We start from the raw sequence: 13,419 nt of genomic DNA, 5'->3' as shown, positions 1-13,419 counted from the left end.
GAGCTACTCGAATGCGAAAATGTCCGTAACTACCCGGAAGAAATTTTCCAATGGTCTCATTTGGCACAAAAATTGATCGCAAAATGGAAGAATCTAAACACCGATGAATTGATTTATGTGCGTAATTGTCTCGCAAAACATGGAAACGTGCAATCAATTGATTACCTCTATTTGTTAGTCGATCAAAACTTCCCACCAGATGTCGTCACATTGCTGACAGTTATAGGTGCAGATGAGGAAAATATTTTCCTCCGCTTGATCAAACTGAACCCATCGATTAGCAGCGAAGTTTTTCCCGCCGCTGTTGGAATGCAATTTAAAAGTTCGATTGTGTTCTTGCTGCCACAGATGGATCAAACAACAGTTGAAACAGTTTTAATCAGCTCAGTAAGACATAATAATCTGCACGTGGTTAAGCGTGGAATCGCTTGCTTAAACTTAGCTAATGAGGAAGATTCTGTAATTCTGGAGAAAGTTTTTAACTTATCTATCGAACTGGAACGATTGAGTACACTTCGAATATTCGCAAAACATTTCGGATCCAATTTTTTTCCAAAGTTGATTCGGCAAGCGATTAATGCGAATAAATTGCATGTTCTGAAACAACACCCCGGAATTGTTGACCAAATTTCAACTGTACCTGATGCTCTTTCGCTAGCCATAAAAATAAACTCAAAGGAAATTATAAAATATCTGCTAAAACACGGTCTTTTTCTGTCTGATGACCTCGAGGAAATTTATCAAGCAGCTGATTTGAATCGAATTGAAGCTCTCGAAATTCTTTCAGCACAAATCAAACTGAATTTCAAATCAAAGCACACTGAAATCCAACATTGGAAAAAATGGTTCGCACGTTGGCAGCACATCGAACTTTTGGAACAAATTCTGAAACGATGCATCAATGGAAGTGTTCAAACTCGCGAAATCGTTGAAACCAAACTGCAGGAACTGAAATGCAGTGTTGATAAGATGTGGTCCCTTTACACGATTCACTCGAATCTAGGAGAAGACGAAACGTGTTGCGTTTTCGAAAACGCAGCGTGCCTTGGAAATTTTGAACTTTTAAACACTGCCATCGTAATCCAAGCAATCGGTGAGCAGCTTGGACTTTTTGATGCCGATGCAGTGGAACGCCAATATTTGATTTACGCATTTGATGGCGGAAACGGTGGGAGCTACGCCTACTGTGACTTGAAAGTCTATTGCGAAACTATACCGGATGAAATGGGCGTAAAAGAAGCAACAATCGAGCCTAAAGTTTTGTGCATTGCTTCGCTACGAAAACAAATTGAATCATTCTTAGAAAAAGAGGGGCATCCGGTCAGATACAGTGGAAATGTAAATATTTTCACGGAAGACAGTACTGAGCTCAGATTTCAAGTGCTACAGCTAGAATCATTCGGCTGCGTGATTGAATTAAAGTCCAAAAATAAACCGCATCAAGACTATCAATCATTTGTTGCCAGAGGAGTAGAATCAGCTCTAGAAAATAGTTTGCAATCAAAATATGAATCTATTTTTTCGGAAGTATTTGGCAGATCTTGGTTGACTTTGGACCTAATGCAGCAGCTTGTGTCAAGTGCTAATCTTTGCTCCAAAGTAAAGCTGCAAGTCGTTGAAACATTTCTAGCTGCTGGACTCGATTTTTGGAATTCGTCTGAAGGATGGATCTTTTTCAGAACTTCCTGCGGCTCCAATTTCCCAGATCTAATCAAGCTTCTTCTCAGCGATATCCGTTTAAAGTTTACTCAGCATCAAACCTTGGCACTACTTGCCCGATACGGTTCCATCGAAGTCATTGAACAATTTTTGCAATCGGAAAACCTTTCCCCAGAAGATGAGTTTCATCTTATTTCGTCCGTCTGGTGGGAGTTTAATGTCAAACAAATTGTGATGCTTCGAGAATGCTATACGTTTCTTTTGTTCAAGCTGCAAAAGTACGGATTCGAAAGGTGCTGTGTTGACATTGACGTTCCCAAAAACCCACGGGATTGGATTGATTCCGTTGAGAAAATTGTGAAATGGGCTAAACAACTGCAAATCCGTTCCGACTACCTCAGCTATACGGCAATCGATAACGAGGTTTTTCTGTTGCTGCGACTAATCCATCGTCAGTTGTTTATCATCAAGGATAAACCACATCTAAAACAGTACAATATTCAAGAGTTTGTTTTTGTTCTGGCGAAATTTCTTTCGATCTTCACAGTGTTGCCGAGCGATGATCTAAACAGAAGCTCGCGGGAAGTTGTTTATAAGATGGTGCTGAACAAACCTCAGATTATGTCGTTTTTGGAAGGGATTGTCGAACAACTTGAATTCTATGTGCGAGAATTTCAATCATCCTTGAACAACTTGGAACAACTGCTCAGTAATGGAAATTTCAACGGCGATGTTTCAATATTGAAGACAAAGTGGGAATCTCTCGGCTATCAACTGCTGTTGACCGATCACCAGTGGAAGCAACTTTCGTCAGGATCAGGTCAGTTGCGAGATCGCATCAGTAATGTTCTTCTACAGAATAGGAACAACTTGAACATAGTCCTTTCGAAGGAATTCGGAAGTAAAAAACATCAACTGAACGAGCTCTTCTCATTGATCAAGTCGATGCATTCGTTGAATAAACTCTACCGAATTCTCAAGAGCTTCTCTTTGGAGCATTGCTCGAAAGCCATTCTGGTAGCTTCGATGGAGCGATTCGTACAAGTATTTGGAGAAACCATCAAGGATACAGCCCAATCGCCGAATCTACCTGGCTTATTAGGGATCCTACTACGCAAAAAGATCACTCAGCTGTCAATTCACCAATGGACGCGTAACGTCACCTGTCATGGCTATCCGTTGGAGAGAAAATTGCAAACACTGCAGCAAAAGTTTAGATACTTTTCCAATGCTGAGGACTACCTCAAGAAAGCTAAAGCAACTGTCGGATTACTGCTGGCGGCTGCTTTATTGGAGTATACCAGCTTAATGTACCAAACCTTGCTACGGTTCAAAACTTTGAATGAGATGAGATCATTCATGACCTACCTGGGGGATCAGACAGACCCGCTGAAGGGAGCTAACCAACTTTTTAATGAAATTTTATCTTTTTTGAACTCAGTCGATGCCGAAATGAGTCGTTTTGATCCGCAAAAGTTAAGCGACGAGAAAAAGAATGCTTTGCAGAGGATACAATCGGAGCAGGAATACAGACAAAACTCGCTACACCTGTTCCAATTAGCAACTTCGCATGGGCAACTGTATAGTTTTCGAGAGCTCCAGGCCGTAGTTTTTGGAGCAACCTCCGTTGAAACTGTTCACCGAATGGTGGAGGCTCTTCTTGAGTATTTACCGTTGAAGATCATGAAGTCCTACCTACGTACCGGATGGTCTCCATTGGAAAGTGACAATTATTTTCTCGGGGAATCAACGCTTAGTCACGAGATGAAGATGCATTTTTCGTTGATGAACCTAATTTATTCACCGAAATCCGTTACGGATTATCTAGCGCTGCAAGAAACTCGTCGATCTATGAGTTATTTCTGTGGAGAAGATGAGTTAGACAGTCCAGAGAACACCAAGTTGTTGAACGACTTGTACAGTAGTTTAAACACCAGAAAGAAACGTGGAACAGACGAGCCTTATTACACTGATATATTTGATCTGTCTAAGAAGTTCGATAAAATCGATAAGGTATTACGAGCCAAGAAAGGATATGAACAGGCCAAGCGGGCTCTCCAGAAAGACGATGAAACAGAACTAACCGAGATATTCACTGGTATCCAACAATCGATCAGCGATGAGCTCTCCAAATGCAATTGTCAGACGATTAACTCCATAGCTAAAAACTTCCACTTGATTCCGATGTCAGTGGTTCTGGCGTTGGAAAATTGGCAGCTACAACTGAGTGAAATTCTCAAAACAACCAAACAATTTCGAGATAACTTCTACACGATCCGTTATGGACTGCCGATCATGTGTGGCACTAACTATCGTAATTACCTATCGCATGATAATCTATCGTACGATCTATTGGCGGGAAGTTCTCGAACATCGAAGGTGATCATTAATGCTTTCTTAATGGCAACTAAGGAATGGTGTCTGTTTGAGGTTCCCAGGAAAAGATCAGTAATAGACTTGAATAAAACCAACTTAGAAGTTGATGGCCCTCGATGGATCACTGAACAGCAAAGCTTCACAGGTAGGTTGTTAGGACACGATTGGAACACTTGCGGACTATACGAAACTGTTAGCTTGATTCCGGTTGAAGAGCTTCAAAAGGCAAAACTTACTAATAGCGATCGTTACGCCAAGCATTTTGAACAGTTTGAATCGGCTTTGGATGGAATGGATTTTGAAGCCATCTACACAAAATTTGACCGATTGCTTCTGAATTGCAAGTTCTTTGAGTTAGGAAGTCTTGTTGCTCGCATGTTTGAGAAGCTCAACAAACAACAAGTAACCGACTTCATAGCTTCCCACAACAATCCTTCCATCTTCACCATCATCAATTGCGCTGGATCTCTCAGATTGGATGAAGACGTTTTGAAAAAAGAAGTGCCAACTGAAACCACCATAATCGATACGATTGTAACCAACAACTTGGAACTACTGCAGTACTTCATGGAAACATACGACAAACACATGGACGAAGAGATTATTGCGAGCATCGCTAGGCAGTGTGTGATGCGTGGAAGATGCGAAATGGTCGAACTTTTTGTCGTACGATACCCGGAACTGTGGAATTTGATTGACGATATGCTGCTGGATGCAGGCACTTACCAAAAGTGGAACATGGTTGAATTCCTCATTGCGAAAGGTGCGACTGTTACAGTTGACTTGCTTCTGCTAGCTATAATGGAGGGGAACGTCTTGGTTTTGGAACAGGTTTATTCCAAATGTTCTGAGCATCCACATCAGCTGCTTACTGTATGTGCGGCTGAGGGAAATGAAAAAATGTTTCATTGGCTCCTCGACAGAGGTCTGGATCTCTGGGAATCTCCTGGTGTTCTATCTCGAGCTATCGAATTCTCTCACAGTAGCATCGCTCGAACAGTGATCGACCAACTTTTCGATCTTGACGACTCCAACGTTCCGTCAATGAGCAGTGGATTGTTACAACGATGGACTAGGATTCTTTTTGATTACCGTGTGTACTTGTTCATCAAACTTTGTGGTGAGATGAATGTCGAAATTTTGAGCGATCTATTGCGTTACAACGTTGACATCGGGTTCAAGTTACTTCGGAAGTTGGAACACATTGACAAATTTAGCGAAGATTATTTTCTTAAGTTTGTAGGAGTCTTCAATCTAGAAAACTCAGTAAAACGGGTAACAACCACCGCTGCTTTGCTGCACACACTCAATAATGTTATCAATCATCTGAAGTCTTTACCAAAGAGCATCACTGAAAGTATACTCCTAAAAGATATCATCTATTCAAATGGAAAGGCTTCAATCGAGCTTGTCTCATTCACAGAAAAAGAAAAGCTCAATACAACGGAAGACGAACTTTCGAAGCAACTAGTTCAAATCGAGGAGTTTTCCCTTGAACAGCTGTGTAGCGACATCGAAAATCTAGCTCGCCCTCGAAGTCCGTTATTTGCTTGCAACGTCACCATCGAACAAAACTCCACCGAGTCGAAACACGTATTCTTCAGCTACAACTCGACTTACATAACATTCGAGACGAGCCGACTTCGAGGATCGCCTCCATTGAAGAATCTTCTCAACAACGTCGACATGTCAGGCAAAACAATCCTGCATAGGATGCAAGAAATCAACAACGCCGAACTGTTTCTCTTTCTCATCGAGAACGGTGCAGATTTATGCAAACAAGACGTCTTGGGAAGGACCGGACTGATCGTGGCGACAGAACTTGAATTCAGCTGGAAAGAGATGGAACCGATCTTGCGATACTGCCAAAAGCACGACGTGCGAGATGTCGACGGCATTCATGTCTTCCATAAAATCGGCGTCAGAGGAGTTTCACTGCTGGTCAATGCCTTCATATTCGGCTGCAAAGAAACTATCGAATTCCTTCTTGATGTCGCAGGTGTCGATACGAGCTTGACGAACACGAACGCCTTTCTTCCATTCGGATTGGCCATTCAAAATAAACGGTACGATGTTTTGGAGTTTCTCTTGAAGAAATATCCCGAACACATAAATACTCAAGATCCGCCTATATTTACTGCTGTAAGCTACAATTACGCTCGAATGGTAGAACAATTTCTAGAAGCCGATGCAGACATCACGATCCGTGACAGTTCGGGTTACGATATTTTCGAAGCGGCTATCTTGAATGAAAGCAACGAATCCTTGGAGGTGTTACTGAAGCATGCTAAAAATCGTTGCTTGAACGTTTCCACAGTTCATTTGCCTGTTAAACTCGACAATGTAAAGGCGTTTAAGCTCATAGTGGAGCACATTGTCGGGTGTCCTATTGACGATAGGATAAAAACGCGTGATTTGCTTACTCTAAGAAAACTTTTAAATGGTGATCATGACTTTGCTTATGGTAATTTGTTTAATCTAGCAGAAAGGTTCAAAAGCTTGAATATCATCGGCTTTTTGAAGGATTGTGATTATCTGTTTCGTTAAGGTTAAACATTACTGATGACAATCTCATTTGCTAATATTGTTAAAAATTAAAAAAATGATGTTGATTTTAAGCAAATTTGTGCAAATCAAAATAAATTTTTACTCTTTCAACTCACGGGATAAGAAAGAAATGACGATTTTTTCCTCCGAAACTGTACTACTAAAAGTCTTATATGATGTAGAAATTTATAGAGCTTAAGTATTGATTTAGTTATTCATTCATATGTGGAATGATGTAATGTGTAAATTATAACCGAGAACTTCTTTGACAAAGGATGTTAAGCAGATAGTAGTTATCATTATATTTATCCTCCTAGGACTAAATTAAAATTATAGGTACATTAATTAACTGAGGTTAAGCTTTTATAAATACATATGTAGGTCATTGAAATAAGATTCAATAAATGCAAATTCAAAATTAAAATTTCCTACCCTTTTCATTAGTGGTAGGTTTATCAAAAACAAAACAATATTTAAATTTCCTATCAACTGATCCAGTAATGTTGAAAAAGTTTCGCGGCGATTTCAGTCTCAAAAAATTATAAGACGATGTTAATTTACTACGGCATGTTTATTTTGCCTTTATCAAGGAATCTGGCGAGTTGGAAAAGCTTACAAAATGTTTGATTAATTATTGTATCAGCTTATCTGATTTCTCACTTCTAACTGTTTTGATATTATGAGGACAAGACAAAACAAATATTGTATAATTCAATGTTGAGGACAGTAAAAACATAAAGCTATTTATATGTTAAAAACTGTACATTCTATTTACAGTGATTTTTCGTTTTAATTGTCCAGAATGTTTTTTGAATCTTTGAAACTGTCTTGAAGAAGAAGTCGTCTCGTTGTCTGTGGTGTGAAACCATAAAATAATAGATGAGCATTTAAGTTTCGTGCAAGTTCTATAGAATATCACTACTTACCTACTGGCTTAGCGTATAAAAATCTATTGCAAACTTGTATTGACAAAATTAGCATAGTTGACAAAATTGACAAAATTGACGAAATTAACGAAATTGAAAAAATTGACAAAATTGACAAAATTGACAAAATTGACAAAATTGCAAAATTGACAAAATTGACAAAATTGACAAAATTGACAAAATTGACAAAATTGACAAAATTGACGAAATAAACGAAATTGACAAAATTGACAAAATTGACAAAATTGACAAAATTGACAAAATTGCAAAATTGACAAAATTGACAAAATTGACAAAATTGACAAAATTGACAAAATTGACAAAATTTACAAAATTGACAAAATTGACAAAATTGACAAAATTGACAAAATTGACAAAATTGACAAAATTGACAAAATTGACAAAATTGACAAAATTGACAAAATTGACAAAATTGACAAAATTGACAAAATTAACAAATTTGATAAAATTGACAAAATTGACAAAATTGACAAAATGGACAAAATTGACAGAATTGACACAATTGACAAAATTGACAAAATTGACAAAATAGACAAAATTGACAAAATTGACAAAATTGACAAAATTGACAAAATTGACAAAATTGACAAAATTGACAAAATTGACAAAATTGACAATATCGACAATATTGACAAAATTGACAAAAATGACAAAATTGACAAAATTGACAAAATTGACAAAATTGACAAAATTGACAAAATTGACAAAATTGACAAAATTGACAAAATTGACAAAATTGACAAAATTGACAAAATTGACAAAATTGACAAAATTGACAAAATTGACAAAATTGTCGAAATTGTCAAAATTGTCAAAATTGTCAAAATTGTCAAAATTGTCAAAATTGTCAAAATTGTCAAAATTGTCAAAATTGTCAAAATTGTAAAAATTGTCAAAATTGTAAAAATTGTCAAAATTGTCAAAATTGTCAAAATTGTCAAAATTGTCAAAATTGTCAAAATTGTCAAAATTGTCAAAATTGTCAAAATTGTCAAAATTGTCAAAATTGTCAAAATTGTCAAAATTGTCAAAATTGTCAAAATTGTCAAAATTGTCAAAATTGTCAAAATTGTCAAAATTGTCAAAATTGTCAAAATTGTCAAAATTGTCAAAATTGTCAAAATTGTCAAAATTGTCAAAATTGTCAAAATTGTCAAAATTGTCAAAATTGTCAAAATTTTCAAAATTTTCAAAATTGTCAAAATTGTCAAAATTGTCAAAATTGTCAAAATTGTCAAAATAGTCAAAATTGTCAAAATTGTCAAAATTGTCAAAATTGTCAAAATTGTCAAAATTGTCAAAATTGTCAAAATTGTCAAAATTGTCAAAATTGTCAAAATTGTCAAAATTGTCAAAATTGTCAAAATTGTCAAAATTGTCAAAATTGTCAAAATTGTCAAAATTGTCAAAATTGTCAAAATTGTCAAAATTGTCAAAATAGTCAAAATTGTCAAAATTGTCAAAATTGTCAAAATTGTCAAAATTGTCAAAATTGTCAAAATTGTCAAAATTGACAAAATTGTCAAAATTGTCAAAATTGTCAAAATTGTCAAAATTGTCAAAATTATCAAAATTGTCAAAATTGTCAAAATTGTCAAAATTGTCAACATTGTCAAAATTGTCAAAATTGTCAAAATTGTCAAAATTGTCAAAATTGTCAAAATTGTCAAAATTGTCAAAATTGTCAAAATTGTCAAAATTGACAAAATTGACAAAATTGTCAAAATTGTCAAAATTGTCAAAATTGACAAAATTGACAAAATTGACAAAATTGACAAAATTGACAAAATTGACAAAATTGACAAAATTGACAAAATTGACAAAATTGACAAAATTGACAAAATTGACAAAATTGGCAAAATTGACAAAATTGACAAAATTGACAAAATTGACAAAATTGACAAAATTGACAAAATTGACAAAATTGACGAAATAAACGAAATTGACAAAATTGACAAAATTGACAAAATTGACAAAATTGCAAAATTGACAAAATTGACAAAATTGACAAAATTGACAAAATTGACAAAATTGACAAAATTTACAAAATTGACAAAATTGACAAAATTGACAAAATTGACAAAATTGACAAAATTGACAAAATTGACAAAATTGACAAAATTGACAAAATTGACAAAATTAACAAATTTGATAAAATTGACAAAATTGACAAAATTGACAAAATGGACAAAATTGACAGAATTGACAGAATTGACAAAATTGACAAAATTGACAAAATAGACAAAATTGACAAAATTGACAAAATTGACAAAATTGACAAAATTGACAAAATTGACAAAATTGACAAAATTGACAAAATTGACAATATTGACAATATTGACAAAATTGACAAAAATGACAAAATTGACAAAATTGACAAAATTGACAAAATTGACAAAATTGACAAAATTGACAAAATTGACAAAATTGACAAAATTGACAAAATTGACAAAATTGACAAAATTGACAAAATTGACAAAATTGACAAAATTGTCGAAATTGTCAAAATTGTCAAAATTGTCAAAATTGTCAAAATTGTCAAAATTGTCAAAATTGTCAAAATTGTCAAAATTGTCAAAATTGTCAAAATTGTAAAAATTGTCAAAATTGTAAAAATTGTCAAAATTGTCAAAATTGTCAAAATTGTCAAAATTGTCAAAATTGTCAAAATTGTCAAAATTGTCAAAATTGTCAAAATTGTCAAAATTGTCAAAATTGTCAAAATTGTCAAAATTGTCAAAATTGTCAAAATTGTCAAAATTGTCAAAATTGTCAAAATTTTCAAAATTTTCAAAATTGTCAAAATTGTCAAAATTGTCAAAATTGTCAAAATTGTCAAAATAGTCAAAATTGTCAAAATTGTCAAAATTGTCAAAATTGTCAAAATTGTCAAAATTGTCAAAATTGTCAAAATTGTCAAAATTGTCAAAATTGTCAAAATTGTCAAAATTGTCAAAATTGTCAAAATTGTAAAAATTGTCAAAATTGTCAAAATTGTAAAAATTGTCAAAATTGTCAAAATTGTCAAAATTGTCAAAATTGACAAAATTGTCAAAATTGTCAAAATTGTCAAAATTGTCAAAATTGTCAAAATTATCAAAATTGTCAAAATTGTCAAAATTGTCAAAATTGTCAACATTGTCAAAATTGTCAAAATTGTCAAAATTGTCAAAATTGTCAAAATTGTCAAAATTGTCAAAATTGTCAAAATTGTCAAAATTGACAAAATTGACAAAATTGACAAAATTGACAAAATTGACAAAATTGACAAAATTGACAAAATTGACAAAATTGACAAAATTGACAAAATTGACAAAATTGACAAAATTGACAAAATTGACAAAATTGACAAAATTGACAAAATTGACAAAATTGACAAAATTGACAAAATTGACAAAATTGACAAAATTGACAAAATTGACAAAATTGACAAAATTGACAAAATTGACAAAATTGACAAAATTGACAAAATTGACAAAATTGACAAAATTGACAAAATTGACAAAATTGACAAAATTGACAAAATTGACAAAATTGACAAAATTGACAAAATTGACAAAATTGACAAAATTGACAAAATTGACAAAATTGACAAAATTGAAAAAATTGACAAAATTGACAAAATTGACAAAATTGACAAAATTGACAAAATTGACAAAATTGACAAAATTGACAAAATTGACAAAATTGACAAAATAGACAAAATTGACAAAATTGACAAAATTGACAAAATTGACAAAATTGACAAAATTGACAAAATTGACAAAATTGACAAAATTGACAAAATTGACAAAATTGACAAAATTGACAAAATTGACAAAATTGACAAAATTGACAAAATTGACAAAATTGACAAAATTGACAAAATTGACAAAATTGACAAAATTGACAAAATTGACAAAATTGACAAAATTGACAAAATTGACAAAATTGACAAAATGGACAAAATTGACAAAATTGACAAAATTGACAAAATTGACAAAATTGACAAAATTGACAAAATTGACAAAATTGACAAAATTGACAAAATTGACAAAATTGACAAAATTGACAAAATTGACAAAATTGACAAAATTGACAAAATTGACAAAATTGACAAAATTGACAAAATTGACAAAATTGACAAAATTGACAAAATTGACAAAATTGACAAAATTGACAAAATTGACAAAATTGACAAAATTGACAAAATTGACAAAATTGACAAAATTGACAAAATTGACAAAATTGATAAAATTGACAAAATTGACAAAGTTGACAAAATTGACAAAATTGACAAAATTGACAATATGGACAAAATTGACAAAATTGAACAAATTGACAAAATTGACAAAATTGACAAAATTGACAAAATTGACAAAATTGACAAAATTGACAAAATTGACAAAATTGACAAAATTGACAAAATTGACAAAATTGACAAAATTGACAAAATTGACAAAATTGACAAAATTGACAAAATTGACAAAATTGACAAAATTGACAAAATTGACAAAATTGACAAAATTGACAAAATTGACAAAATTGACAAAATTGACAAAATTGACAAAATTGACAAAATTGACAAAATTGACAAAATTGACAAAATTGACAAAATTGACAAAATTGACAAAATTGACAAAATTGAACAAAATTGACAAAATTGACAAAATTGACAAAATTGACAAAATTAACAAAATTGACAAAATTGACAAAAATGACAAAATTGACAAAATTGACAATAATGACAAAACTGACAAAATTGACAAAATTGACCAAATTGACTAAATTGACAAAATTGACAAAATTGACAAAATTGACAAAACTGACAAAATTGACAAAATTGACGAAATTGACAAAATTGACAAAATATTCAAAATTGTCAAAATTGTCAAAATTGTCAAATTGTCAAAATTGTCAAAATTGTCAAAATTGTCAAAATTGTCAAAATTGGCAAAATTGTCAAAATTGTCAAAATTGTCAAAATTGTCAAACTTGTCAAAATTGTCAAAATTGTCAAAATTGTCAAAATTGTCAAAATTGTCAAAATTGTCAAAATTGTCAAAATTGTCAAAATTGTTAAAATTGTCAAAATTGTCAAAATTGTCAAAATTGTCAAAATTGTCAAAATTGTCAAAATTGTCAAAATTGTCAAAATTGTCAAAATTGTCAAAATTGTCAAAATTGGCAAAATTGTCAAAATTGTCAAAATTGTCAAAATTGTCAAAATTGTCAAACTTGTCAAAATTGTCAAAATTGTCAAAATTGTCAAAATTGTCAAAATTGTCAAAATTTTCAAAATTGTCAAAATTGTCAAAATTGTCAAAATTGTCAAAATTGTCAAAATTGACAAAATTGACAAAATTGACAAAATTGACAAAATTGACAAAATTGACAAAATTGACAAAATTGACAAAATTGACAAAATTGACAAAATTGACAAAATTGACAAAATTGACAAAATTGACAAAATAGACAAAATTGACAAAATTGACAAAATTGACAAAATTGACAAAATTGACAAAATTGACAAAATTGACAAAATTGACAAAATTGACAAAATTGACAAAATTGACAAAATTGACAAAATTGACAAAATTGACAAAATTGACAAAATTGACAAAATTGACAAAATTGACAAAATTGACAAAATTGACAAAATTGACAAAATTGACAAAATTGACAAAATTGACAAAATTGACAAAATTGACAAAATTGACAAAATTGACAAAATTGACAAAATTGACAAAATTGACAAAATTGACAAAATTGACAAAATTGACAAAATTGACAAAATTGACAAAATTGACAAAATTGACAAAATTGACAAAATCGACAAAATTGACAAAATTGACAAAATTGACAAAATTGACAAAATTGACAAAATTGACAAAATTAACAAAATTGACAA

Source organism: Uranotaenia lowii, chromosome 2, assembly GCF_029784155.1.
Source record: "Uranotaenia lowii strain MFRU-FL chromosome 2, ASM2978415v1, whole genome shotgun sequence".
NCBI lineage: Eukaryota > Metazoa > Arthropoda > Insecta > Diptera > Culicidae > Uranotaenia > Uranotaenia lowii.
This window is presented reverse-complemented; position numbering follows the sequence as displayed.